This window comes from Thermobia domestica, chromosome 16, assembly GCF_964235325.1.
Source record: "Thermobia domestica chromosome 16, izTheDome1.hap1.1, whole genome shotgun sequence".
NCBI classification, from domain to species: Eukaryota; Metazoa; Arthropoda; class Insecta; order Zygentoma; family Lepismatidae; genus Thermobia; species Thermobia domestica.
Genome location: NC_137469.1, coordinates 66,213,821 through 66,234,929, shown reverse-complemented (window position 1 = coordinate 66,234,929; position 21,109 = coordinate 66,213,821).

Genomic DNA, 21,109 nt, shown 5'->3' with positions numbered 1-21,109 from the left:
GCTAATGGAATAATTAGAATAATCATACCACAGTTCGAGAGTACTATATACATACATATATATATATATGTTAGTAAAACTCTATAACAGTGGTTCTCAAACTTTAAGATTATGCGAACCCCCTCTTCGTTCGGAAAGGGATCTACGGACTCCCTTGCAATGTTATCTGAAATTTCAAATGGTATAAAAAATATACTAATTAGCATTACCATTGACAAGAAAACTAATGCTGTAATTTATTCTAAAGATACATGATTGTTTACTAGTAAACGAAATTCCAATTGAAAATGCAGTAACTTTCAGTTTTTTTTTTTTTTTTTTTATTTAGGAAATCCACTTGATAAACAATGTTCTTAAATGTGGGGTCACTAATGTGAGGAATTAAATTGTGTTTTTCCATAATTGCATTGGAATCTGGAATAAGTTTTGTCACCATTAATCTTAGGTCTGATTCCACATTAAGACGATTTCGCTTTAAGGTTTTAATACTGCAAAGAGCAGAAAAGGTCTGTTCACATAAGCAAGTGTTAGGGAAAGGCATCAAATGTTGCAACGCCTTTTCTTCATACTCACAGCACACACGCAACCAAAAGCTACGAAGTTCATTAAAAAAAAAAAAAAAAGTTTTGCATTAAGTATCCCAAGTTCCAATAGCTGTTCTTGTCTTGTTCGAGAGTGATCTATATAAAGCGATAGGCCCGCAATCAGCCACAGAGGTTTGAGGAGCCCGTTCGGGGGAGATAAGGGGGCAAGTCATTAAAGATTCTCTTACAAATAACTAAATTGTGTTTTTTGTATTAATAATAGCATTTTGTGTTAAGGACTGGAGGGGCCACTAAAAGTTTAGGGGGTCCAGGCCACCCTAGCCCCCTCTGGTTGCAGCCTGTAAAGCGAGGAAAGTTTATTTTTAATCGATTTAACATTCCAAAAGTAGGTACTATCTTCTCTTTTAAGCTGCTATTCAAACAGGAAGTGGCAGAAACCAACCACTTCAGGTTTTAACATTGATCGGTATAAAGTTAAAAAAAAAAAAAAAAAACTGCGATAGGTAGCGATGTCATATTAATGAATTGTTTGGCTCTGTGAGGTAACTTCATCAAATGAGATGAGGCGTCAGTTTGTATAGAATTAAAACTACCTCGCGAACTCTGGTACATGAAAAGTATGAGGGTTCAATCATTATTCAGGTTTCTAATTTTTATACGTCCTCAATTTCCAACAAAATAAGCTAATGTTTCCTCAATAATATCAGACCTAGACCTAGTAATTCGAACTAAGCAATTTTGGGAACTTACCATTTTGTTTAGAGTAGTCTACGAGACAAAACTGAGACTTTTTTTTTTTGTCTCGAAAAAAAAAATGGTGGAAATGATGTCTCGGGAAATGTATCTGTTTCAATTGGAAGAGCGCTGTCTTGTCTTGTCCCGTGGGCTACCGCAGAGAGGTTGAGGCCATACGGCCTGCTTAACAGTGCCGTCCTTGTTTTCACAGCAGGACAATTCTGTATAACAAATAACAATTTGTGCGATGGGTCCGTAGAAGTGTGTAACGCCATGAGTTACTGCGCTGGGCAATACTAACTCTAGCGACGCCAGTGGTTTCTGGAAATTTGTTAATAACGAAACACAATAAACATAACAATTTTAAAACTTTGCTTTAGAAAATATGCTCTCCTTACAGTTCTTTCGCAGAACGAAGAAATAGCTTGCGCAAGTTATTACAAAACTATTGAAAATTTTACATATTTTTCTATTAATTTAAAGTTTTCTCGTTCAAACTCCAAGTGGTCAACCTAAGATTTTTCCAGGGATTTCCTCAACCTTACCAGGCAACTCGGTATGTTTTAGCCGCCTCGAACTATAAGAAAAAAAAAAAAAAACCCTTCATACCAATAAATATCTGGATAGAAAATTTAACATAGTAAATAAATAATCAATATTTAAGTTGAAGTGGAAATAGTGAATATAAATTCATAACTAAAATGTTAATTACTTCTCTCTAGTAAGCAAATTTTTGTTACTTGGATAGTAGAAATTTAAATATTTCGTTTCATATCCTTATGCTCGTGCATAATATATTTCTGAAATTTCCAGAATTAGAGTATAAAGTCAAAATTGGTCCATGTAAAGTTCCTGCCCTGGTCCATTTCTCATGTTAGCCCTGTTACCAGTTAAATGCCGGGACAGTACTTATGAATAATTTGCCGTGGCCGACTTTCTTTCAAAAATTAATTTCTATCTTCCGTGTTAGAGAGAATTCAAAGTAAAATGGTCTTTCGGCTATGGTATCTGGAATCCTGTACATCAATAAATACGAAAGTAAATGACACAGAGGCGGCTTGTGAGGGGGAGTCACATCGGTAAATATTAAAATTTTAGCATTTCAAACTGAGGGAAGAAAACATGCACTAATTAATTCTTCTTTACAACCATTAGTACATTAAATGATTTCTCTTCCCTTAGTTCTAATGATAGAACTAATTCTTACCAATGTGACTTCTCTCACGAGCTGCCCCTGAAATTACATTGTTTTAGCATGTGAGTGAAGAATTCCTTCAAATAACAAATTAAAACAATAGTTCGTTTTGCTGAAATGTTAAAAAAGAAATTCTCTCATCCGGTTTCAAAATTCGAAGATTTCAAACTCTTAAAGTGACTTCCCTGGTGTTGTAGTCTGCGAAGCAAGGGGGTAAAAGTGAAAGGGTAAGCCGTTTCTCCACTTCCAACAATATCTATGGCGTCCCTCCACTTCCTAAAAAATTACAATAGGTAATGATAGGTACCGTGGCGTCAGTCGTCCCTTTACCTTTTCAGATATACTTTTACCCCTGTTGCGAAGGGCTATGCATGCCAAAGAGCTCATTATTTTAACAATGTGTGGTCAGTACATCAACTCCCATCTCTGTTGTTTCATTAGCCTGGAAATCGACCTCTTGATTTAAGTAGGTTTCCAAAGTATTGTCTGAACTCCTCCGTGGCTAAGCGGTTAGCGTACGCGCCTTTGGCGTGGGAGACCCGGGTTCGATTCCCGGCGGGAGCTCATGTGGTTCGGATTCCACGTTAATCAGTAGGTCCACGTCTCATATAGCCTCGCTGCTGAACGGGACGTAAAACTCAAAATCAATCAATCAATCAACCAAAGTATTGTCTAAGAAACGAGACGAGAGTGAATTTTCGTGTTGAGATAAGACACGGGACAACGCTTTAAGAACGCCTTTTCGAGACGAGAAAGTCCCAAACCCTTGTCTCGTGATAGGAAACACTATTTCTAATTGCGCCATGATGCAGCCCTCCACCGAGAATTGAATCCGGAAACTACAAATATTTTAAAGCTTCCTAGGTTTAACATACATGTATATATTGAATATATTCAGTCGCCACATTATAGCGTTACAGTTTTGTTTTTGACTGAAACACCGGTAAATCGCAATGCGGTTTCCTTCTCATCTGTTTTGTTATTGTGCTTGTTGCGTAATACGAATGGTGAGTATTGTGGAAACCGAGGTTAGAAAACAAAATGCTTTCCTTCTAGTCACAGAGTCCTTGATAAAATAAAGGGAGCCACAGTGCTTAGTCTAGACTAGGTCAGGGGCCTTTTAGCTCTTTCAAAGTACCTTTCACTATGTACTGTACCTTTTAGTTGGACGTTTTAGTTGCACACTCCTATTCTTGTCGTTTCTCACTTTTAACGTGAAAAGTGTTGCTTCATCCAAGTGTCGTATCAAATAATAGTAGAGACAGCATGGGTCAATTAAAACATTAGTAACGGATCTTTTATGTGTTCGTTGGTAAAATGAAGAGGTTTAATCGAATTACAAATTGCAAAACATTTACGCTTTAGTCGCAACATTAAAGTAGTTGTTGGACTCAGAGGTCACCGTGCTACAATGTAGAACATTAGCTAACAGTGTTTCTTCAAGACATACTTTGTTCCCTCACACCCTTCCGAAACTAAGATAAATTGCGGTTACTTGTCTCTTCTGAGCTCATTCGTGGCTAAGCGATTAGCGTACGCGCCTCTGGCGTGTGAGACCCGAGTTCGATTCCCGGCAGGGGTCATGTGGTTCGGATTCCACGTTAATCGGTAGGTCCACGTTTCATATAGCCTCGCTGCTGAACGAGGCGTTAAACTCAAAATCAACTCAACTTCTGCAAGGCACGTCCATTAGTAAACGATGGCCCAGTGTAGCGTCACATTTTAATCCCTCCCGTCGTCGAACAAATTTTTGGATCAAAAGATCTAATTTCAGGCAAAAATTTCTTGTAGGCCTTATATTTGGAGAACTACATATAGTGTACCTAACCCGAACTATCATTTAACTCAGTATGATGTGCTTATTCCGTTAAAAAGAAAGAAGAAAAGAAAAGAAAAAGAAAGAAAGAAAGAAAAAGAAAACTCGATAGGAGCCGTTAAAGAAAATTCGTGGCCTCTGATCCAAAGTTGCATCAGAAGATCCAATATATTTCAATCAAAAATTTTCTTCTATGCTTTATATCTAGAGAACTACATATAGTATAGCCAAATCCAGACTATCACTTAACTGAATATGATGTGCTTATTCCATAGATATTACGAAAATTCGATTTAGGGGCCATTCAAAACTTTTGTGGCCCAGGATCCAAAAACTAATTCTTTTCCAAGATCGCAACCTTTTGACCCATTTTTTTGTAATTTATTTTATCATTCTTGTTCTTGAAGAAAGCCTGATATCCAGTGTCACGTTGATGGTTTGGAACAACCTGAATATTCTGTAGACGTTCTAAAATGTACGATAATTTACGAAAAGTAAAGCATTTTATATATATATATATATATATATATATATATATATATATATATATATATATATATATATATATATATATATATATATATATATATATATATATATATAAAAGTTTATAAGAGAGAGAGTAGATGGATAGGTAGATATTACTGTCTTAGGAAACATACTAGGTAGACAAGAGCATTTTTTTTTTTTTTTTTTTTTTAACTGAAACCACAAGTGACAAGTAGAAACCTACACAGCATCCTAATACAAGGTGGTGTCACGAAATTAGGTAGATTGCAAATATCTTTGAAAAGAATTACCCAAGATAGATGCTTGTCAGAAAGTATTGGAAATACTTAATCCAACAATGGATCAACAATTGTTGATAATGGTATACAGTACATGCGTTTCAAATATATAATTAATAACCCTCACCACTTCACTTATGTGATCCCAGTTCTCATTCTTGATATTTGAGCATTTGAGATTATACCTTGTTCTGAAGAATCATATGTTTAACCTTGTACCTGAAAAAAAAAAAAGATAATTAAACTAAGATTTACTGTACCTGGGTATAACGGTAAAATTTACTGTTGTGTCTGGGTATAATAAACGGTTCTGTGAACTGGAAATGTTTTAACAACCGGTTCTAGCGAACCCACTGAATATCACCATTGCACACTATTGTTAGTAAATGATATAGGCTGCAAATTTTCTTCTCAGTTACACTCACAAACCCAGTCATGTCGTCTTATTTATTGAAAAATTTAATAACTTCTTATAATAATGTCTTAAACCGATTTTACATTTAATTTAGGTAAGATACAGAAGCTGAGGTAGATTCGTGGAAAGGGCGGTGGGGCAACTACCCGCTTACCCCAAGTTTTCTTCTAAGCTGAGTTGGTTTTGCGAGCCTACGTGTCCCATTCCCAACTAATACTAACGTAGTTTAATAGACTTCTCTACATATTGTACAGACATTTCACGTTGTAAGATTTTACCTCACATGTACTGTATGTACCTCTGTCATTCAAATACGTTATACACAATAGTTAGTTAATTTGATTCACGTGGTAAGTGCTCGTAGTAAAGGAGAAATACAGTTGGATACTATATTTCTTTCTTTTCTTTTCAATTGTGCTGAGTTATATCCTGGTATACACAGTAATGATAGAAAGATGTAAGAACTAGGGATGGCCACAAAGTTCTGGTTCCGAGAGGAACCGGTTCTCGGAGATCCTGTTTTCAGAACCGGTTCCGGACCTGGATCCGAAAACCCGGTCCCAGAACCGGATCTTAGAAACTGGTTCCAGACCTGGATCCGAAAGCCCCCAAAGACCCGTAAAGGAGGCACAAAGTTCACCTTCAAAACAGTGCAAAGAGGACCATGTGTTTGTGCCCTCCCCGCCCAGACCCGCTTGTGCCCCCAGAAAAAAAATTTGGTCCACCAGTGGGTGTTTAGCCAGATGAGTTGGCCAGTTTGCCTGTTTCGCCAATGAGTTGGTCAGTTACCCACTTTATTTAGCCAAATGAGAGAAGCGGCCGCCGCCTGGGCGCCTGCCTGTCGCTTCCACCATTTCATTAGCACACTGTTCACAACCTGCCAGCAGTTCGGGTTTAGCGTAGGGATGGTCTCAAAGTTTCGGTTCCAGCGGAACCGGTTCTTGGAGATCTGGTTTTCAGAACCGGTTCCAGACCTGGATCCGAAAACCCGGTTCCAGAACCGGATCATGGGAACCGGTTTCAGATCTGGATCCGAAGAACCGGTTCTAGACCTGGATCCCAAAAACTGGTTCCGGAACCGGATCTTCTAGAACCGGATCCGTTCAGACCCGAAAACCTGGCCTGGCCATCCCTAGTAAGAACTGTTCTCGTACATTTCTTGGCCATTTTGAACACTGTGTGCTATATTTATCATCTTATTACCTCGTAATTATTATAGTCTATAATAGCTATATAAAAGCTACTAACAAAAATACAAGAAATTATGTACCGGTATATCATTTCTTATGTCGTTTAAATTTTTATTATTGTTGATACGACCATTCTGGATACGCTATTCTTTTTAAATACTTATCCTAAATTTTACATCATATTTCAAAGGGAAGTACTAGATTCCTACTGATTTTTAGTTTAGCGTCCCGTTTCAGTAGATGTGCTATCTAAATCTCCGAACCTCATGAGCTCCCATTGGAAATTGAACCCGGCTCTCCAAAAACAGTCAATAACGTTAAACAGTTAGCCAAGATAAAGCGCTGACTATAGTCTTTAGAATCATATCCCCTTTGTATGATCGTAAAGTACAATAGTTAAGGCCTTGGGAATAGACTGGAAGACGGGAAGCTAGAAATTGCAAGACTGTGATGTAAGCAGATTTGATAGTTTTATGTGGAAATACAATCAGAAATAAACACCGAAGAATAATGGTGAAATCTTATCTTGGGAAACAAAATAAATTTATTATTTATCTTCCATGTACAAAAACATTATGAACAATTGTGAAATGATATAATTAAACATTATGAAAGAAGTTATTTGATAGATAATAAAAAGCAACTACATTATAACCTACAGTACGCACATGACATAACTAAATAAACTCTTTTATTTATTTTTTTATTAGAGTCACAACAAACAATGAACTTTACTCAAGCTGTGCATTATGAAAGCCCTTTTAACTTTTATTATTATAATTTCACTAGCAAGTGCAATCGCGTTCCACCACGTTATGCTTCAGAAAAGTTACTGCTTAAGATGTGGTGTGAGAACTCTACAAGTTTAATCTTCAAATCCAGCTTAATCACGTTCGCAAACTGAAAAAAACAAAACACCTCCGAAAATTCATCGAAATTGAATTAAATTGAAAAAATTCGGTCAATGTACGTACACTCTTCTGCTTGCAGTTGTCTTGTTGTTTTGCTGTACACAAATTGGTCAGTCAGAAATTTCAGCCACAGTAAAGTTGGGTTGGAGTAAAGGAAAGTCAAAATGACTGGATATTTCTCTATTGGGAATGCAGAATGCAGTTTCAAACCATCAAACGTGCTTAGAACTCTCTGAAGAGCAGAAAGTAGAGACATCCATCTAGTTTTAGTGTGTGTAGCTTGAAACTTCGAATCGGTAACCCTTTAAACGCCAAATGGGGCATTTTCGGAAACAAATATGGCTGCCACTCGAAACTTAAAGTTACTAAAATTAAAATAGTGGTCGTTTTGAACTAACAACTTGGTAACTGCACATAAAAAAATCAGACTTTTAAAAATTTGTTGAGCAATGATTTATTCCTTTCTTGGACCACTTGATATGGATTTACCCAAAACCAAGTTTCTCGCAAAAAATATTTAAGAATTTCAATGAAAGTGGCTTATATACTCTCTCTCTCTCTCTCTCTCTCTCTCTCTCTCTCTCTCTCTATATATATATATATATATATATATATATATATATATATATATATATATATATATATATAAAAGAGAACGCACAAATCCTTTGTTCCCTCATCACGCTAATACGGCTGAACCAATTTCTTTTATTTTTGGGGGGTTATTAGGATTTGGACCCTAGATGGTTTTTATCATATCACTTTAATTTTTAATTACCAGTGTCTTGAGATAATTGACCATTCAAGTGTCCATAACGTACAAATCCTTTGTTAGTTCATCATAGGTAAAAATAAACGTATTTATATGCAACCCGCATGACCGTGTCACTCGGCGGGTTAACATAAATGACAGGCGATATAATGTTAACATTTACTGCAATCTACTATGGTTTTTATCATATCACTTGAAAGCGAAAACTTCCGGGATGACCGCAGCGAAGCGGGGCGGGTTAACATAAATGACAGGCGATATAATGTTAAGATTTACTGCAATCTTCTATGGTTTTTATCATATCACTTGAAAGCGAAAAAGTAAAAATTATCTAAGTAACAAAGTTTATTGCGTTCCGGGGTGACCGCAGCGAAGCGGGGTGAACGCTGCTAGTATATATATATATATATATATATATATATATATATATATATATATATATATATATATATATATATATATATATATACTCGGAACATTTAAAATGTTCTCGAGACACTGGGAAAGTTAGTAGAAAAGCGAAAATATATCGGTAAATCCGGGAAATCTTTTCAGCTTGCTAAATTCCTACGAACGCGTATAGGCTGAGACGTGGTTTTTACAGTATAGAACCTTGATGGTGTAGTCGGTAAGGCGTTTATCAACTAGGAGGCCTAAATTCGATTTTCGGTGGTGCGAGATTTTTTGTTATATCCTTGTTTCAATGTAATTCAGAGGTTCATCCAGTGGTTCTAACTTCATTTACCTCTTGTATGCGCCGAAGTCTACAAAGGTCAAGCCTTATCACTACACAATCCTCGGGCTGCATATGGCCTGTCTCGAATGGGAAGGGTATATCCTTTACCCTTATTTACAATGTACCTCTCTGATTGTTGTAAGTAAAACAAAGAACAATTTCATGTGTACAGTACGTGAAGGAGAATGGTTTGTATGGCGTGATATCTTGCCAATATTGAAACCACAGGTGGTAGAGGATTTCAACCAGTTTTCCGGTTTTCGTAGAGAGATTAGAAAGTAGATGGAATTCTTGGGACGCTTAATTGATTGCAGAAAACCTTTTCTCACTATCTATAACATTTGAACAGGTCCGCAACCAGCCTCAGAGGTTTGTGGGGGGGGGTATGAATATGTTAGGAGGACCAAGTCATTAAACATTCTCTTACCAATAGCTAAGTTGTGTTTTTGTATTAATAATAGCATTTTGTGATAAGGTTTGGAGGGGCCACGAAAAGTTTAGGGGGGTTTGGCTCCCTAGCCCCCTCTGGTTGCGGGCCTGCATATGAACATGTGTTCAGGAGCCGCAGTGTCAGTGGTAGAGCGTTCACCTCTGGTGCTTGGTGTCTCTGGTTTGATCTCAGCTTTAGTCAAGTGAACATTGTGGTGGACGAACATCGTGTGTGGGGGTTTTCTCGGAGTTCTCCAGTTTTCTTACATTTTCTTCACTCCGCCATTTCACTCATTCTCATAATCACCGTCTCCATTACCCTATATGGCTTAAGAGTGGGACGTAAAACTGAAAGATTTCAATTCATTTCATGAACATATGTACACAACTCGGATATTTTAATCACTACTGTTAATACCGGGCCTTACCAGGATGCCTAATCAGAAAGTAGATCTTAAGATTGAAGTAAGGATAGGGAATTCGATCGTTTTAAATCTTCAAATAGTAAAGAAATATAGCATGAAAAAAGGTTGGATGTTACCGAAATGAGAAAACTACGCTTGATATGTGGAATTATCCTGCGTCTCTCTCCCTTTGTAAATCTTGCAAACTTCGGTCTCCTTTATTTGACCAGGGCCATACGTGCCTTTAGTGCTTGTGATCCCAGGTTCGATTTCAGACGGAGATGAAATTTTTTCTCGTAATCTCTTTTACCCTATATGGTATATACAATCAATATCCTGTACCGTAGCCTTCAATGTTCTGTCAGGGAGAAGTTCTGCAATTTTAGGAACTACTCGTTTAATCTGCCTACCACTGTAATTTAATGCATAAAATAACAATTTGACCTCTAGTGTTTACTGCCTCAATTTTGGGGCGGAGTGCAAGGTGTCTAGAAAATCGCACAACCCAACTTTGGAGCATTGGAAGTTTTGAGCCGTAAGTGCAAATAAAATTACACTGCAATCCAAGAAAGGTTTGTCTGTATAGATATTTTTGAGGTATAAACCATAAGGAAAGGGTTAGATATTCGTCCTCACGACTGCCAGAAACATATGAAGGTGATGACTTTTTTTGTTTGTTTATTTAAGCAACGTGAAAAAAAAAAACATGAATTGGGGACAGGTGTGACATTGTTTGTAAGTAGGGATGAGCACGAGCGAGTTCGAGTGAGTTTTCATTAAAACTCGACTCGAAAAATTTCCTCCAACTCGACTCGAAACTCGACTCGAATTTGACTCGAGTTTCGAGTCGAGTCGAGCCAAATCGAGCCAAATGCTGTGTGTAGTTTCAAGTACTTTCTTCAAGTATCCTACATATACAGTAGGCTATAATTATTCTCAATGATACTACTACTACTGTAACATTATTATTATTATGGTTATATTATTATTATTATTATAACAACACCGTGTATAAACATGAAAGGTAGGTGGTTTGTATCTGAATACTAAAAACTAGTTGACTGCTGACCTTGGTAGTCGTGAATTTTAGAAGGCAAGGACATCGTTCACGAGGTTCTGGTTTTGAGTTCCGGCGGAGCAAGTATCCGGGTTCGAATTAAAAATCGTTAAAAGTTATAGGGCGCCGGCCACACATGTTCAAAACTGCTTGGTCCGGGTTTAGGGTTCTCAATGACTCGGCTGACAGCTCATTCCCTATCGAGCCGAGCCAACAGCTCACCCACCCAAACCTACACGAGCCGAAACAAACGAGCTGATGGCTCACCCCAACCGAGCCGGCTCGAGACGATGGCTCACCTGAGCCGAGTCGGTGCCTCATCTCAACCAAGCCGGCTCGAGCTGTTCGCTCAGTTGAACCGAGCTAAGCTGGTTAACATCCCTACATAGGTTGGGCTTCTGCTTCGGTTTAAAACTTTCACCGTGCAAGTCTCACTGTGCCTTGATGGTGATAACTACAGTATATACTTACGTTAGTGCTCACGACATTTGAGGCTGTCTCGTTATAAAAATCCATTGTCGTCTTGTTAATCGAGACGAGGCGAGATGTGAGCAGTGTCTCGCCTCGTAAGCAACACTAAAAATATTCCACCTTACTGCTTACTTTCTCATAGCTTTCGCTTTCCAGTCTAATCAGGCAATGATTTCAAAACGAGTTAAAACGAGCTAAACGAGCGAGACATTTTTCAAACTCGACTCCACTCGAAACTCGACCTCAGAACAGTGACTCGGCTCGAAACTCGACTCGAGAAAATTAGCTTTGATTCGCCTCGAAACCCGAAGGCAATTCGAGTCGAGTCGAGTTTTAGCTCTACTCGTGCCCATTCCTATTTGTAAGCAAATGGGAATGCTAATGGGTAGATTTGTTGGGAAGGTATTAAGAACGACGTTGACACCAAGTACAGACATTACACGGCCATAATAACGACGTGCCGTAAAAACACCTGTTTTAAGGCATTATGGTTAATACGACAACACTGATGGTACCAGACGGTGCCAACACATGTGCCTACTTTCCCTCCATTAACAGTGTCGATTGCTTATTTTTGGGGGCGTTGTGTGTTAGCATAGAGGAACCTTTGTTGTACTAGTTTTTCTCTACCATCCAATATCCACTGTTACGTCAAAGGTAAGTAATGAAATAATTATCCTTTTCACATTAGATAATATAGAACAACCAGTGGCGTTTTTAGGGGGGTGGCTTCCGTGCTTAAGCCCTCCCCCCGAAATCTTACTTAGTATAGTAAAGTAAATGAAATATCTTGCAGAATTTTCACATTTCCTGGCAAAGCCCCTTCCAAAACAAAATCGTAAATACGCCACTGAGAACAACATTCTGATAGAAAAAATAAGAAAAAGCAACAAAAAAGTAAAATAAAAACATTCTAATAGAACTTTCTTTTTCTTTTAAGAAATACATTTTGCAAAATTCTGATTATACTGTTCGCCCTTTCAGAATAAGACTGTCGTAACTCAAAATCGATTTTAAATTTTTATCATTTTTTCAATGTGCAATAGTTGCAATTTGTATTTACATACGTGTTCATTAAATATTTCCACTTACATTAGTACATCCCATTACTTACATGAGGACATTAGTCCTTCACTACATAGGAACCTCCAATAGCCACACACTTTTCCTATCGCTTTATGCACTTGTTTGTAGAAGTCCGCAGATTGTCCCAGAAGCCATGACTTGACCTCAGAAATTAACGTTTCACGTTTTTAAAACGCTGTTTCTTAAGAAATGACTTCATGGTTAAGAAATTAAATGATACAAAATCAAGAGAGTATGATGGATGGGGAAGATTTTCATACATGAGCATGGAGGGGCATTGCACTCCCAACATTTTGACAAAAAATAAAAATGCTATCTATAAGATAGCCACCTACCAATACTGTCTAGGAAGTATTCCACAGATCCGAGACCGACCAAAAGGTCTGCCCCTTCCCCCACCAAGCAGACAATTCCTAACTCCGCTCATAATTTCATACCTGCAGGATTGTGATTCTATCTAGGCAACATGCAAGTTGTGAACTGAAGCGTTGTCTTAAAGGATACAGACAACTTTGGTCAACATCCCACGCCTCTTGGTTTTGATGGAATCTCGTAATTAATGCAGCAGTGAAGCATAGTATGTTCCTGTGATTGTTGTATCCTTCGAAATCTATCACTCCGTGTTGGTCCCTTCCCCCCCCCAAAAAAAAAAATACTGTCAGTATAACCTTACCCGCTGACAGTTGGACACGGGCCTTCTTTGTAGTTGATGAGTACGTATGTGTCCATTGCTTTGACTGGGCTTTATTTAGTCTCTGGGTCATAGTGATGGACCCACGTTTCATCCTGAGCTATTAGTCTGTTAAAAAGTTCTCCTGGTGGTACAGCGTAAAATTTCCTGGAAGCAAGTGACTCGTTCCTGCTTTTGAAAAGGTGTCAGTAGCCGTAGAGCCCATCGGGCAGACACACATGTGCAAGTACTCATGGATTATTTTTTCCACAAATACTACTTATCTTGACATTTTTAGTTAATTGGTGAATGCAGCGATCCTCCAAGATGGAGGTTTCTATTTGCTCAGTGGTGTCTTCATTAATAGCGGACGGCGATCTCCCTGGAATCGGTACTGTTTCTACGAAAATTCGATCACATTTGAATTTGAACTGACGATGATAGAGCTTCCTCTTTATAAGTCTCGTTCATCTCCTTAAATGTTTCCTTTGGTGTTCGGAATCTTAAGTACAGAAATTTGATCACTGCTCGGGATTAAATTGAATCCATCTTTATACTTTCGTTCAGCTAGTGCCCCTAACACAGAAAATATTAGGAATTGAAAGATGGAATTTTCCTCATAACCTGTAGAGATATGTGTCACTATAAGTGTAAAATTTCAGTATTCTGATTACAACTAAGTCAAGGAAAATATTTAATGAAGAAAGATTTGCTCTATAATAATTCATTCTATATGTAGTAAAACAATTTTACAAAGGCAGAAACGATAATACCATCTTATAAATAAAACATTTTATTTTAATTACTTACGTACTTGTAAAATTGACATTTCAGAGAACGATAATCTTATTCTGGGGCGCGTATTATCTTTTTTGATAGGATTGTTGAACTTGGGAGCTTATTTTGCTGGATAATATACATATATCTGGTCTTCACAAGAAACAAATTTACAAATCTTGTAGTTGTACTGGCCAAGAGAATTAAAAAAAAAAAAAAAAAAAAACAGCTTTCTTTGTTAAATGTGATGTACCTGTTGTGGAAAGGATTAAAAAAGAATAAAAAAAGCTTATCATTGAATTGTTTATTCAGGTCACGCCTTCCAAATCCTATTTCTTTTAAGAATACACGAGTGGGTGGAAGATGACAGAAGTCACTGAGGTCATACGATGTTGAAGTTAGAGAAAGGAACCAGTCAGGCTCTTGTAATTCCACATTAAATTCACAAAATTGCTCCATACTCTTGTTGGCCATGGAACACAGGATGTCTATAAAGTCTGGAATCAATTGGAGAATTTACTAACAGCGCACACCATAGATGACCATTTTGCACTAGGCTCGCTCGCGCTCGCGCTCACTTCCAACTGGGCTTGCGATCACTCGGGCTCACGCTCACTTCTCTACACTGGGCTAGCGCTCACTCGGACTCATTTCTCTCAATTGTTCTCGCACTCACTCGTGCTCGGGCTCAGTTCCCTTAATTGGGTTCGCACTCACTTGCGCTCGGGCTCAGTTCTCTCAATTGGACTCGTACTCACGTATTTCATTGGGGCTCGGACTCACTCGCGGTCGTGCTCAATTATTGAGTCCGAGCCCGATTAAGCGCGAGTGTTGAACTCGCGAGCTTCAGGCTCGCAAGTTTCGACATCTATAGTGCACACTACAGATACGGACGGCACTATTCCTCCAACGTTCTAACTAGTAGAGTTGCACAGGAAACGAGATGGGTTAATTTTCGTGACGAGAATTCTTTTATTAGAAACATAATTTTCATTACGTCCCAGAGACGTCATTTTCACTACGCATTTTCAAGATAAGACAAACTCAACTTTATTTTGTGCGCATCCTCAATGTGATATGAGGTGTTATGGAGCACCTGTTGTCGTGATTATCGTGTAAAACGAAACGAAGTCTTTGTTTAACATCTCACAAGTTAAGGCCTGTAGACTAGAAGAGACAGATAAAAGTAAATTAAATAAAAGTCTCCCACTCCGTTTTCAGGGAAGCTGTGAAGGCTAACTGCTGGGTGTAGAGCGAGAGACTGCAAACTTTCCTTGACTACGGCATTCGTTGAGATAATACAGTACAGTCAACATTACACTTTGGTACCTTTACTTCCCTAGCTTGCCCCAGGTACCCATTTTTAAAAAGTTCAGGAATTCAACCTCAGTCTCTCATTGGAACAAAAGTAAAACGAGAAAAATTTCACTCTCTTCCCCTTCAGGGATCAGGGATCGAACCATAGACCGTGTTCCTCATATAGCAAGGTTTATGGAATTAAGGTCAGGTGGCTGTGATGCCCATTTCACATATTCCTTTCTCACAATCTCGGAAACATGTTATCCAGTCAATAGAGCACAATTTCTGCATAATGGTATTCTCCTCCGCCATGTATAAACTATTTAGGGCGGACATCCAATTACATCATGTGCTAATTCAATTTCAACCTAGCGTGCAAATTGACGGAGGAATCCCAAAGATTTCCCCCTGACAAATACTTATACAGATCCAGGAAGATTTTTTTTCTCACCACCCTCCTCTATAGAACTCTTACAAGTGGTCTTGAAGATAGAAACAGGGAATGAATTTGACTTTGTGCAGCAAAACTAAAAGAGCGTTTTTACTTGCGTTGAAACAATTTATGAAACACATGAACTTCCGTAAAATTGGTTTTTCGTTCTCTGAGGTGGGTTTCAGAAAATTTTCATAAATATATTTAGACATTCTATAAATAAAGTTTGGTGGCTCAGTGGTAGAGCGTTCACCTCCGGTTCTTGGGGTCCCTGGTTTGATTCCAGCTCGCGCGGTGTGGACTTTGTGCTGGACAAACACCCTGCTCGTGGGTTTTCTCGAGATTCTCCCGTTTCCTCCCACTTTATTCATTCCACCATTTCATTCATTTCTCATCTTCACCGTCTCCTTTAGTCTAACCAGCATAATCGTGGGACGTAAAACTTAAAGATTTCATTTCATTTCTATATATTTTCTGTTGTATGTACTTTGTAATACAGGTACTGTACAATGTCCTTTTACTAAAGTATTTGTTCCTGATAACGTTATCTTTGCTGACCATTATGAAAAGATTAGATCTTCTTTAATGGAAAGTCTTCTTCAATCGTTCTTATTTGTTAATGCTGTTCTGGAGTACATACATTTATATGTCATTTACATTCTGTTACTTGGTACAGATGAAGATAGTTGTTTGCTTCTATAGTTATTCCTCGATATACTTCCTTCGAAAAACAAATATATGTACGTAATTCTACATTTTTGTATTTATGATCTTTAATGGCAAAGAGTAATACCACGGAACAAAGTAGACCCATTTAAATAAATTAACATAAATATTATTAATAATAATTAATAAAGTATCGTAAATAAACTCATACTTCATTGAACTGAAAATACTAACCTGTTACACCTTGTGTCCAAACGTTCTGTTTAGACTATTTTTCAGAAAATTTTGACCAAGAGTGCAGAATCAAAATTATATAACAGAACAGATAATAAGATTGCACTGGACACTATTTGCTAATTGTTTTAGGCTACCTTGCACGAGTATGATATGTAGTCACTATTTAATTTAACTTGTACTTCCAGAAGAGGAGTGGAAATTGTTGGTCAACTCCAAAAATATACCTGCAGAAAAGGGGTTTAAGTAGTTGGCCAACTCTAAAAATATACCTCCAGTAGAGAGGTGGAAATTGTTGGCCAACTCCAAAAATATACCTCCAGAAGAGAGATGGAAGTTGTTGCCAACTCCAAAAATGTACCTCCAGAAGAGGGGTGGAAATTGTTGGCCAACTCCGAAAATATACTTCCGGAAGAGGGATGGAAGTTGTTGGCCAACTCCGAAAATATACTTCCAGAAGAGGGATGGAAGTTGTTGACCAACTCCGAAAATATACTTCCAGAAGAGAGATGGAAGTTGTTGCCAACTCCAAAAATGTACCTCCAGAAGAGGGATGGAAATTGTTGGCCAACTCCAAAAATATACCTCCAGAAGAGAGATGAAAATTGTTGCCAACTCCAAAAATATACCTCCAGAAGAGGGGTGGAAATATTTGGCCAACTCCGAAAATATACTTCCAGAAGAGGGATGGAAGTTGTTGGCCAACTCAGAAAATATACCTCCAGAAGAGGGATGGAAGTTGTTGGCCAACTCCGAAAATATACTTCCAGAAGAGAGATGGAAGTTGTTGCCAACTCCAAAAATGTACCTCCAGAAGAGGGATGGAAATTGTTGGCCAACTCCGAAAATATATTTCAAGAAGAGGGATACAATTTGATATGTCAAACTATTTGAGATATATTTGAAAAATGGTAAAATTTAATATAACTTATTGCTTAAAATGTCGTATTCATGGACATTTTTTAAAAATAATTAGGCACAATTGTAATAATTATTATTGTAATTATCTCGAAAAGCTTGTCTCGTTTTAAAATTTCTCTCACCTCGTTTTGTAAATTTATATACAAAATGTATGTTTTGGTTTTCTTCTTTATTTCATTTAGAAGTTATCAGAATCCTTCCACGTCTCGAAAGGTATGCGAATGGTATGATATAACAACATTTAAACCATATTTATTATTGGAGTATGCAGTATAAATGACTTACGTATGAACCAGGAGAGAGATTACAGGTGGAGCAAATGAGGGAAAGGAGACGAAATAGGAGAATGAGCTAAAACAAGTGTTGGCAGTGTACGAAGAATCTGGATCCATGAATCTTGCATCTGCAGAACAATCAACTACGCCACCAATGTTCTTATTTGCCTGTCTTATCAACGCTAAGTTTCTTGTCTTCTCATTGTTCTCTTTGTGTAGTTTGTGACGTTACTGATTATCCAGTTGGAAATGGCTGGTTTCAGAGTACTAAATTTTTGGTCCACTATTTCCGTCCGTAAAATGATATCATAAATTACACTGGTCAACACTGAAAATGCTTCGGAGATAAAACTAACAAATTCTTACTAATTGTAGAGTGCTGATAACGAATATGAAATTAGTTTTTGAAGATTGGTTCGGGTTTCAAAGAAATAAGTTATCACCCGATGTGCTCTGCTGGGCAAATTAAGGGTTCGTGGCAACAGGAGCTGTCTACTTATTTCAACAAACTTCCATTGTTTGACGTTTAGTTTCATTGCTATCCTCAGGGACATACACAGGGGTGGATCCTGCGAGTCTTGACACCCCGACTTGTTTGTAAATTTAGTCTAATTTCAGGTGTAATTTTACAAATTTTAATATAATTTAGCTTCAAATTTATTTGGACCCCCGAAAAGCTTAGGACCCCTCCCGAAATAAATTCCTGCGTAGTCTCTGGCTATCCATATTGCTCGCACTTCATCGCTAAGAAAGAAATGTCAACCACTTCACGGTTTAGTTTGTATTGAAAAGTTTGCCAGAGAAAACATGTGTAATGTTCTTTTGTAGTTATAATTTGCCATCTCGTACGTAGTCGTCGTGAGATATTGGGTGGGTGGGTGGGTAGGTGCTGTTATTATTATTATTATTATTATTATTATTATTATTATTATTATTATTATTATTATTATTATTATTATTATTATTATTATTATTATTAGGGCTTATTATTATTAAAATGCTGCTGCCTTGTGACATCATTGATAGTATATAAATTAAGTATGACTTATAAATTCTGTAAAGTTTAGCCAAAAAAAATATTTGGGTTGGATTTTAGTGCCCCTTACAGCACCGAAGGCTCGAGAAACGTGGACTTAAAGGTTAACGTGGGATCAGAACTAATTAGCTCTCATCGGGAATCGAACCCAGATTTCCCATGCCGAAGGCTTGTGCGCTATTCATATAGCCTCAAGAGAGCTCAGATTTGTTTCACCAAGAAAGAAATGTAATATTCGTACTTCGTTACTTATTCGGAACTTCTTTTAGTAACTCGTGTAGAGGTTTCCCATAGAGATCATCAAAACTCTCAATAATATAATCGACTTGACTTGTGTTGTTTGATAATACGACTTTATTGAAAGGAGTGATGGTTCTTGAAGGAAGTTAATCACTTATATATAGGATGCTCGAAAAAGCCTCTAACCATTTCGAGGAAGGCCAAGGAACACTTGACTTCAAATGAAGTGTTTATAATATCAAGTAAGACATTGTAAGTCAACGAAACCACAGCAGTTCGACATGACCGCTCTCCACATCAAAGCAGAGGTTATCTCTCCTTGGTGCCTGAGCGTACGCTCCAACATTGCTGAGGTATTTGTAACTGATGAGACTGGTAACTTTGAAGTCATTTTTATACACTGGAAGAGAAAATGGAAGTTGACTCCTTTCTCTCGCTAGAAACGGAATTTCCGAAAATGCTGTTGTATACGTCCACTTGTTTTGAATGAGGAGTTCATATACCAAGTTCGTTCATTTTCAGAACATGTCTCTTATCTTACGGGATTTAGAGATTGGCATTCTTATTATAACATCTGCAACCCTCACTCTATTTAGTTCCCACCTTTTTTCTTCCTTTTTAAGGAATATATACACATCTTTATTTATTTTGAATTACAAGCCTGAATACCAATTTTCATGCTTCGAACCTTAAAGGATTTCGAGATATGGCTATCTTATTTTAACATTTGCAACCTCCCACCTCCATTTTCTTCCTTTGTAGGGGAAATTTAAAATAAAACGCTAAAAACACATCTACAGTTATTTTAAATGAAGAGTTTCAGTACCAAATTTCGTTTTTCTAATTTATTGATCGAAACGGGCATTCACTGACTGGTTACGATTTAGAATTCTATAGCTCTAGAGTTCTACAGAGAATTTAGAGATATGGCCATCTTGTTATATCAGTTGTAACCTCATGTTTTTTTCCTCCCTTTTTTTCTTTATAAGGAAAATATCAAAATACGCTGAAACACACGTCTAATTGTACGTACAGCCACACATAAAAAATTAAAGTTCTGTGTTACCGGACTTCAGGGTATGGATTCGATGTATTTTGTTACAAAGAATCCAAATTTCGAAACCCCAGGACGATTGATCATATCAATTTTTATGGCTGAAAAATTTCGGATACGGAAAAAACAATGTAACACAGCCATACAAAAAAAAAAAAAAAAAACGTTCTGTACAGTGGACCCCGGGGTATGGATTCGATGTATTTTGTTACACAGAATCCAAATTACGAAACCCCAGGTCGATTGACCGTGGCAATTTTGTTATATGGGCGAAAAAGGTGTACCCTCCCTATCCAAAATCGATCAAATTTTTCGCCCATAACAAAAATTGACACGGTTAATCGTTCTGGCTTTTCGAAATTCGGATTCTGTGTAACAAAATACATCGAATCCATACCCTGGGGTCCAATGCACAGAACTTTCATTTTTTGTGTGGCTGTGTTATTTTAAATGGAAAGTCCATATACCAAAATATCATGTTTCTACTCTTCAGAGATTACTATAATAATTGCGACCCCTATTTCCTCTTTCCTCGTTGAATTTTCAAAAATCCTTCCTTAATGGTGCCGTATGTTACAAATTCTATGCACTGTCAGAATTTCAAGTTTCAAGCTTAAGAGTCTTCATCCCGGCAAAATTAAAATACCGCTAATTTTACAATAATAATGTGATATCTTCAAATGGATAAAAGATAATCGAAATGCGGAACAAGAGCGCCCTAGACAATATTATTTTACATTAGAAACCGTTATCACGACTCACTTATCTGCTTTCGATTTCGAGCCATTTTGAAAATCGGCATTTATTTTCGCGTTTTTAAACAGCTGAAATGGAAAGCCACTAGGTGACTTGTGATAACGGTACCTCACGCAAAATAATATTGTCTAGGGCGCTCTTGTTCCATATTTCAATTATCTTTTATCTATTTGAAGATATCACATAATTACTGTAAAA